The sequence below is a fragment of the Dama dama genome, chromosome X (assembly GCF_033118175.1).
Source record: "Dama dama isolate Ldn47 chromosome X, ASM3311817v1, whole genome shotgun sequence".
Lineage (NCBI taxonomy): Eukaryota > Metazoa > Chordata > Mammalia > Artiodactyla > Cervidae > Dama > Dama dama.
Genome location: NC_083714.1, coordinates 126,128,761 through 126,137,042, shown reverse-complemented (window position 1 = coordinate 126,137,042; position 8,282 = coordinate 126,128,761). Strand labels below are relative to the sequence as shown.

At 40.7% G+C, this 8,282-nt stretch overlaps 1 non-coding gene across 1 annotated transcript; it reads right to left on the bottom strand.

The window, feature by feature from the left end:
* Positions 1–466: 466 nt before the first annotated feature.
* TRNAC-GCA (transfer RNA cysteine (anticodon GCA)) lies at positions 467–538 on the bottom strand. Its single transcript has one exon. It is a non-coding gene; the product is annotated as a tRNA-Cys (tRNA).
* Between the last annotated feature and the right edge of the window lie 7,744 nt (positions 539–8,282).

Sequence of the window (8,282 nt, the reverse complement as noted above, 5' to 3'; positions counted from 1 at the left end):
TTCAAGCTGGATTTAGAAAAGGCAGAGGAATCTGAGATCAAATTGCCAACACCTGTTCAATCATAGAAAAAGGAAGAGAGTTCCAAAAAAACGTCTACTTCTTCTTTATTGACTACGCCAAAGGCTTTGACCATGTGGATCACAACAAACGGGATACTCTTAAAGGGATGAGAATACCAGACCACCTTCCCTGCCTCCTGAGAAATCTGTATGCAGGTCAAGAAGCAACAGTTAGAACTGGACATGGAACAAAGAACTGGCTCAAAATTAGGGAAGGAGTATATCAAGGCTGTATGCTGTCACCCTGCTTATTTAACTTATATGCAGGGTAAAGTGAAGGTGAAGTCGTTCAGTCGTGTCTGACTCTTTGTGATCCCATGGACTGTAGCCTACCAGGATCCTCAGTCCATGGGATTTTCCAGGCAAGAATACTGGAGTGGGTTGCCATTTCCTTATCCAGGGGATCTTCCCGACCCAGGGATTGAACCTGGGTCTCCTGCATTGCAGGCAGACGCTTTACCGTCTGAGCTACCAGGGATATGCAGGGTACATCATGTGAAATGCTGGGCTGGATGAAGCACAAGCTGGAATCAAGATTGCCAGGAGAAATATCAATAACCTCAGATATGCAGATGACACCACCCTTATGGCAGAAAGCAAAGAAGATCTAAAGGGCCTCTTGATGAAAGTGAAAGAGGAGAGTGAAAAAGCTGGCTTAAAATTCAACATTCAAAAAATAAAGATCATGGCATCCGGTCCCATCACTTCATGGCAAATAGATGAGGAAATAATGGAAACCGTGACATACTTTATTTTCCTGGGCTCTAAAATCACTGCAGATGGTGACTGCAGCCATAAATTAAAGGATGCCTGCTCCTTGGAAGAAAAGCTATGACCAACCTAGACAGCATAATTACTTTGCTGACAAAAGTCCAACTAGTCAAAGCTGTGTTTTTTCCAGTAGTCATGTATGGATGTGAGAGTTGGACCATATAGAAAACTGAGCATTGAAGAATTGATGCTTTTGAACTGTGGTGTTGGAGAAGACTCTCAAGAGTCCTTTGGACTGCGAGGAGATGCAACCAGTCAATCCTAAAGGAAGTCAGTCCTGAATATTCATTGGAAGAATGGATGTTGAAGCTGAAACTACAATACTTTGGCCACCTGATGGGAAGAACTGACTGACTGGAAAAGACCCTGATGCTGGGAAAAATTGAAGGCAGGAGGAGAAGAGGATGACAGAGGATGAGATGATTGGATGACATCACCAACTTGATGGACATGAGTTTGAACAAGCTCTGGGAGTTGGTAATGGACCTAGAAGCCTGGCATACTGCAGTCCATGGGGTCACAAAATGTCGGGCATGACTGAGTGACTGAATTGAACTGAACACATTAAGTTCTATTAGCATTACTTGCAGGAAACAGCCCAAGAGGTACTCAGAGGGATATTTATAGCCTTAAATAAATTTAAATATAGTGCAGCCACTATGGAAAACAGTACAGAAGTTCCTCAAAAAACCAGAAATATAACTACCATAAGATCCAGGCAATTCACTTCTGAGTATTTCTTGGAAGAAAAAATCCTAGCTTTAAAAGGTATGCAACCCCAGTTTCACAGCAGCATTATTTACAATAGCCAAGATACAGAAACCACTTAGGTATCTACCAACTGATGAATGGATAAAGCAAATATCATATATCTATATATGCATGTGTGTGTATATATATATATATATACACAAACACACACACACACACACACACATATATATATAAAATGTGATGTTATTCAGTCATTAAAAGAAGGAAACCTTGCCATTTGCAACAACACAGATAGATCTTGAGAGAATTTTGCTAAATGAAATAAGTCTGACAGAGAAAAAATGACACAGAGAACCTACCAGCTGTTGCCATTATCGGAGGGTGGAGAGTAGGTGAAATGCGTAAAGGTGGTCCAAAGGTACAAACTTGCAGTTATAAAATAAATAAATCCTGGGAATATAATGTACAGCATGGCAACATGGTTGATAATACTGTATGTGTATATCTGAAAGATGCTAAGAGAGTAGAACTTAAAAGTTCTCACCACACGAAAAAAAAAATGTAACTATATGTGGTGATGGGTGTAAACTAGACTTAATGTGGTGATTGTTTCACAATGTACAAAAATTGAATTATGTTGTACACCTGAAACTAATATATAAAAATAAAATCCATTAAAGAGAATAGAAAGCATAGAGACCATAAGAATAAGAAATTAGGGAAGAGAACAGGCTAATTTGAAAAAGTAAAACAATATCTGGAAATAAAAATAGTTATTTGAAACTAAAATCATAATGGTAAAAAATTAGAAATATTTAAAACATGCAAAAAATAATCAAGAAACTAGAGAAAAAGCATCATATTCAACCTCTCAAAATAGAATGCAGGAAATAATGAAGAAAAATGCAGCAATGATTAATTAAAAGATAATGAAGCCAACTAACAAAAGCCTATTCTTTGAAAAGACTGATACAACTGACAGTTTTATAGTTATCATCAGTTACAAAGGAAAGAAACAGAAGTTATATTAATTAAATAATATTGTACAAAACACAGGTGCAAAAAGAACCTAAATATTCTAAGTGAACAGTATAAATACCATTATCAAATGGAGGACAAGAATAGGTTTCTACATAGATATATATGTCATCTAGCAAACTTACAAGAAATAATAGAGAAAACTAATATTATGCAACTCTCAATTAATTAATGGATAAATATGCTAATCTTCCCCCTTCATGGATCACAGCCTTGTCGTGGCAAAGGAGCTTGCATAACTCAATGAAGCTATGAGCCATGTTGTGCAGGGACACCCAAGACGGATGGGTCATAGTGGACAGTTCTAACAAAACATGGTCCACTGGAGGAGGGACTGGCAAACCACTCCAGTATTATTGCCATGAAAACCCCATGAACAGTATGAAGCAAAAAGAAATGACACCAGAAGATGAGCCCTGCCAGGTCGGAAGGTGTCCAAAATGCTACTTGGGAAGAGCAGAGAGATATTACTAGTAGCTCATTATTGCATAGTAACCTGGACTGTTAGGTCCATGAATCAAGGCAAACTGGACATGATCAAGCAGGAGATGGCAAGAATGAGTATCGACATCTTAGGAATCAGTGAACTAGAATGGACGGAAATGGCGAATTTAATTCAGATGACCATTATATCTACCACTGTGGGCAAGAATCCCTTAGAAGAAATGGACTAGCCCTCATAGTCAACAAAAGAGTCCAAAATGCAGTACTTGTGTGCAACCTCAAAAACAACAGAATGATCTTTGTTCATTTCCAAGGCAAACCACTCAACATAACAGTAGTCCAAGTCTATGCCCCAACCACTGGTGCTAAAGAAGCTGAAGTTGACTGGTTCTATGCAGACCTACAAGACCTTCTAGAATTAATACACAAAAAAACATGTCCTTTTCATCATAGGAGATTGGAAAATGAAAGTAGGAAGTCAAGAGATAACTGGAGTAACAGGCAAGTCTGGCCTTGGAGTACAAAATGAAGCAGGGCAAAAGTTAATAGAGTTTTGCCAAGAGAATACACTGCTCACAGCAAACACCCTTTTCCAACAACACAAGAGAACTCTACACATGGACATCACCAGATGGTCAATACTGAAATCAGAATTATTATATTCTCCACATCCAAAGATGGAGAAGCTCTACAGTCAGCAAAAACAAGATCTGGAGCTGACTGTGGCTCAGATCATGAGCTCCTTATTGCAAAATTCAGGCTTAAGTTGAAGACAATAGTGAAAATCACAAGGCAATTCAGGTATGATGTAAATCAAAGTCCTGATGATTATACAGTGGAGGTGATGGACAGATTTAAGGTATTAGATTTGGTAGTCAGAATGCCTGAAGAACTATGACAGAAGTTCCTAACACTGTACAGGAGGTAGTGACCAAAATCATCCCAAAGAAAAAGAAATGCAAGAAGCAAAGTAGTTATCCAAGGAGGCTTTACAAATTGCTGAAAAAAGAAGAGAAATGAAAAGCACAGGAAAAAGGGAAACATATACCCATCTGAATGTAGAGTTCCAGAGAATAGCAAGGAGAGAGAAGGCCTTTTGAAATGAACAATGCAAAGAAATAAAGGAAAATAATAGAATGGGAAAGACTAGAGACCTCTTCAAGATAATTGAAGGTATTAAGGGAATATTTCATGCAAGGATGGGCATGATAAAGGACAGAAATGGTAAGGACCCAATGGAGGCAGAAGAGATTACGAAGAGGTGGCAAAAATATACAAAACTATACAAAAATGATCTTCATGACCCAGATAACCATGATGGTATGATCACTCACCTAGAGCCAGACATCCAGGAATGTGAAGTCAAGTGGGCCCTAGGAAGCATCACTATGAACAAAGCTAGTGAAGGTGATGGAATTCCAGTTGAGCTATTTCAAATCCTAAAAGATTATGCTGTGAAAGTGCTGCACTCAATATGCCAGCAAATGTGGAAAACTCAGCAGTAGCCACAAGGACTGGAAAAAGTCAGTTTTCATTCCAATCCCAAAGAAGGGCAGTGTCAAACCACTGTACAATTGTGCTCTTTTCACATGCTAGCAAGGTAATGCTCAAAGTCCTTCAAGCTAGGTTTCAATAGTATGTGAACGGAGAACTTCCAGACATTCAAGCTGGATTTAGAAAAGGCAGAGGAACCAGAGGTCAAATTGCCAACATCTGTTGGATCATAGAAAAAGTAAGGAAATTCCAGAAAAACGTCTGCTCCTGCTTCATTGACTATGCTAAAGCCTTTGACTGGGTGGATCACAACAAACTGTGGAAAATTCTTAAAGAGATGGGAATACCAGATCATCTTCCCTGCCTCCTGAAAAACCTGTATGCAGGTCAAGAAGCAACAGTTAGAACCAGACAAGGAACAACAGACTGGTTCAAAACTGAGAAAAGAGTATGACAACGATGTATATTGTCACCGTGTTCATTTAACGTATATGCAGAGTACATCATGCAAAATGCTGGGCTGGATGTATCACAAGCTGGAATAAAGATTATCAGGAGAAATATCAACAACCTGAGGGAGGAGCCAAGATGGCAGAGGAAAAGGACGGGGAGACCACTTTCTCCCCTACAAATTCATCGAAAGAACATTTGAACGCTGAGCAAACTTCACAAAACAACTTCTGACTGCTAGCAGAAGACATCAGGAGCCCAGAAAAGCAGCCCATTGTCTTTGAAAGGAGGTAGGACAAAACATAAAAGATAAAAAGAGAGACAAAAGAGCTGGGGACAGAGACCCATCCCGGGAAGGGAGTCGTAATACAGGAAGTTTCCAAACACCAGGAAACCCTCTCACTGGCGGGTCTGGGGGAAGTTTTCGAATCTCGGAGGGCAACCTAACTGAGAGGAAAAACAAATAAAACCCACAGATTACATGCCTAAAAGCAACTCCCAGCAGAAAAGCACCCTAGACACCCGCATCCGCCACCAGCAAATGGGGGCGGAAGGGAGAGGAGCAGGCGGCATTGCTTAGGGTAAGGACCAGGCCCGAATGCCCTGAGGGCAATCGGAGGGAGCTAACGTGAGATAGCAACTTAAACTGTGGGATAGCAAGAAAGAGAGAGAAAATTAACCGGCCGAACACACTGCCAGCCGTTAGCAGAACAAAGGAACTGAGCAATTCCAGAGAAGAGCTAGCCAACGGCGGACTGGCCCATCCCCTGCCGGAGGCAGGAGGCAGGGGGGAGGGGAAAGGGGCAAACTCGGCCCCAGAGACAGCACCCCTACCAAACTGCAAACAGGCCTCCAGTTTCTAACGAAAGACTTCCTGAGATTCTGGATGGTCGACATCGTCAGGTGCGCATGGAAACTGAGGCTGGGACCGCAGAGGTGAGAGTGCGCACCGCATCCGGGGAGAGTGCGCCCGCCAAGCTCCTGGCTGCCTGAGCTGCTCCGGCCGGGGAAGGCACAAAACGCAGGCCCAACCGAGTCCGCGCTTTTGTGGAATACCTAAAAAGTGGAAACGCACACAACGCAGGGCCCGTTCCATATAGAGCAGCCTGGAGCCTGAGCAGTGTAGACGGGGAAAGCACACACACCCGTGAGCGGGGCAAACCCAGTGTGGCCAGAACACTGTGAGTGCTCCCCACACACAGCGATATCTGTCTGCAGCGCCCCACCCTCCCCGCAGCAGGACTGAACCAGCGAACCTGAACAGGAGACCACCTCCGCCCGCCTGTGTCAGGGCGGAAATTAGACACTGAAGAAACCTGCAAACTGAAGCCAAATAAACAAAGGGAACTGCTTCAGAAGTGACCAGTGCAACAGATTAAAATCCCTGTACAAAACACTGACTACATCGGAAGGGGCCTATAGATATAGAGAAGTGTAAGCTGGAACGAGGAGCTATCTGAAACTGAACCGAACCCACACTGCCCGCAACAGCTCCAGAGAAACTCCGAGATATATTTTTACTTTTTTTTTAATTAAAATTTTTTTTCTTTTCTTTTCTTTTTTTATTTTTTCTCTTTTATTTTCCTTTAAAATTACCTATTACTCCCCCATTACTCCTTAACAATCATTTTCATTTTCATATATTTTTACTATTTTTTTTAATTAGGAAAAAAAATTTTTTTCTTGTTTTATTTTTTTCTCTTATTTTCTTTTAAAGTCCTCAATTACTCCTCTATTACTCCTCAATTTTCATTTTCATTTCACTATAACCTTGCAAAAAAAAAAGAGACGCCCTATTTTTAAACAGAACTTCATATATATTTCTAAACTTTTTTGTGTTCTTGTTTTCATTTTTAATATTGTATTTTTAAGAGTCTAACCTCTACTCTAGATTTCTAATCTTTGTTTTTCAGTATGTAATATAAATTTTGGACATTTAAGAATCCAATATTCAGTTCCCATTTTTATTCAGGAGTGTGTTGATTACTCTCCCCACTTTTGACTCTCCGTTTTCTACCTCAGAACACCTCTATTTCCTCCTTTCCCCTTCTCTTCCCAATCCAATTCTGTGAATCTCTGTGGGTGTTTGGGCTATGGAGAACACTTTGGGAATAGAGAACTGCATAGATCTATCTCTCTCCTCTTGAGTCCCCCTTTTTCTCCTCCTGCTCATCTCTATCTTCCTCCTCTCTCTCCTCTTTTTCATGTAACTCTGTGAACCTTTCTGGGTGTCCCTCAGGGTGGAGAATCTTTTCACCTTAACCGAGAAGTTTTATTATCAGTGCTATATAGTTGGAGAAGTCTTGAGACTACTGGAAGAATAAAACTGAAATCCAGAGGCAGGAGACTTAAGCCCAAAATCTGAGAACACCAGAAAACTCCTGACTACATGGAACACTAAGTAATTAGAGACCATCCAAAAGCCCCCATACCTACACTGAAACCAACCACCACCCACGAGCCAATAAGTTCCAGAGCAAGACATACCATGCAAATTCTCTAGCAACACAGGAACATAGCCCTGAGCGTCAACATACAGGCTGCCCAAAGTCACACCTAACACATAGACCCATCTCAAAACTCATTACTGGACACTCCATTGCTCTCCAGAGAGAAGAAATCCAGTTCCACACATCAGAACACTGACGCAAGCTTCCCTAACCAGGAAACCTTGACAAGCCAACTGTCCAACCCCACCTACTGGGTGAAACCTCCACGATAAAAAGGAACCACAGACCACCAGAATACAGAAAGCCCACTCCAGACACAGCAATCTAAACAAGATGAAAAGGCAGAGAAATATCCAGCAGGTAAAGGAACATGAAAAATGCCCACCAAGTCAAACAAAAGAGGAGGAGATAGGGAATCTACCTGAAAAAGAATTTAGAATAATGATAATTAAAAATGATCCAAAATCTTGAAAACAAAATGGAGTTACAGATAAACAGCCTGGAGACAAAGATTGAAAAGATGCAAGAAATGTTTAATAAGGAACTATAAGAAATAAAAGAGAGTCAATTAAAAATGAATAATGCAATAAATGAGATCAAAAACACTCTGGAGGGAACCAACAGTAGAATAATGGAGACAGAAGATAGGATAAGTGAGGTAGGAGATAAAATGGTGGAAATAAATGAAGCAGAGAGGAAAAAAGAAAAAAGAATCAAAAGAAATGAGGACAACCTCAGGGACGTCTGGGACAATATGAAATGCCCCAACATTCGAATCATAGGAGTCCCAGAAGAATAAGACAAAAGGAAAGGCCATGAGAAAATACTCAAAGAGATAATAGCTGAAAACTTCCCTAAAAT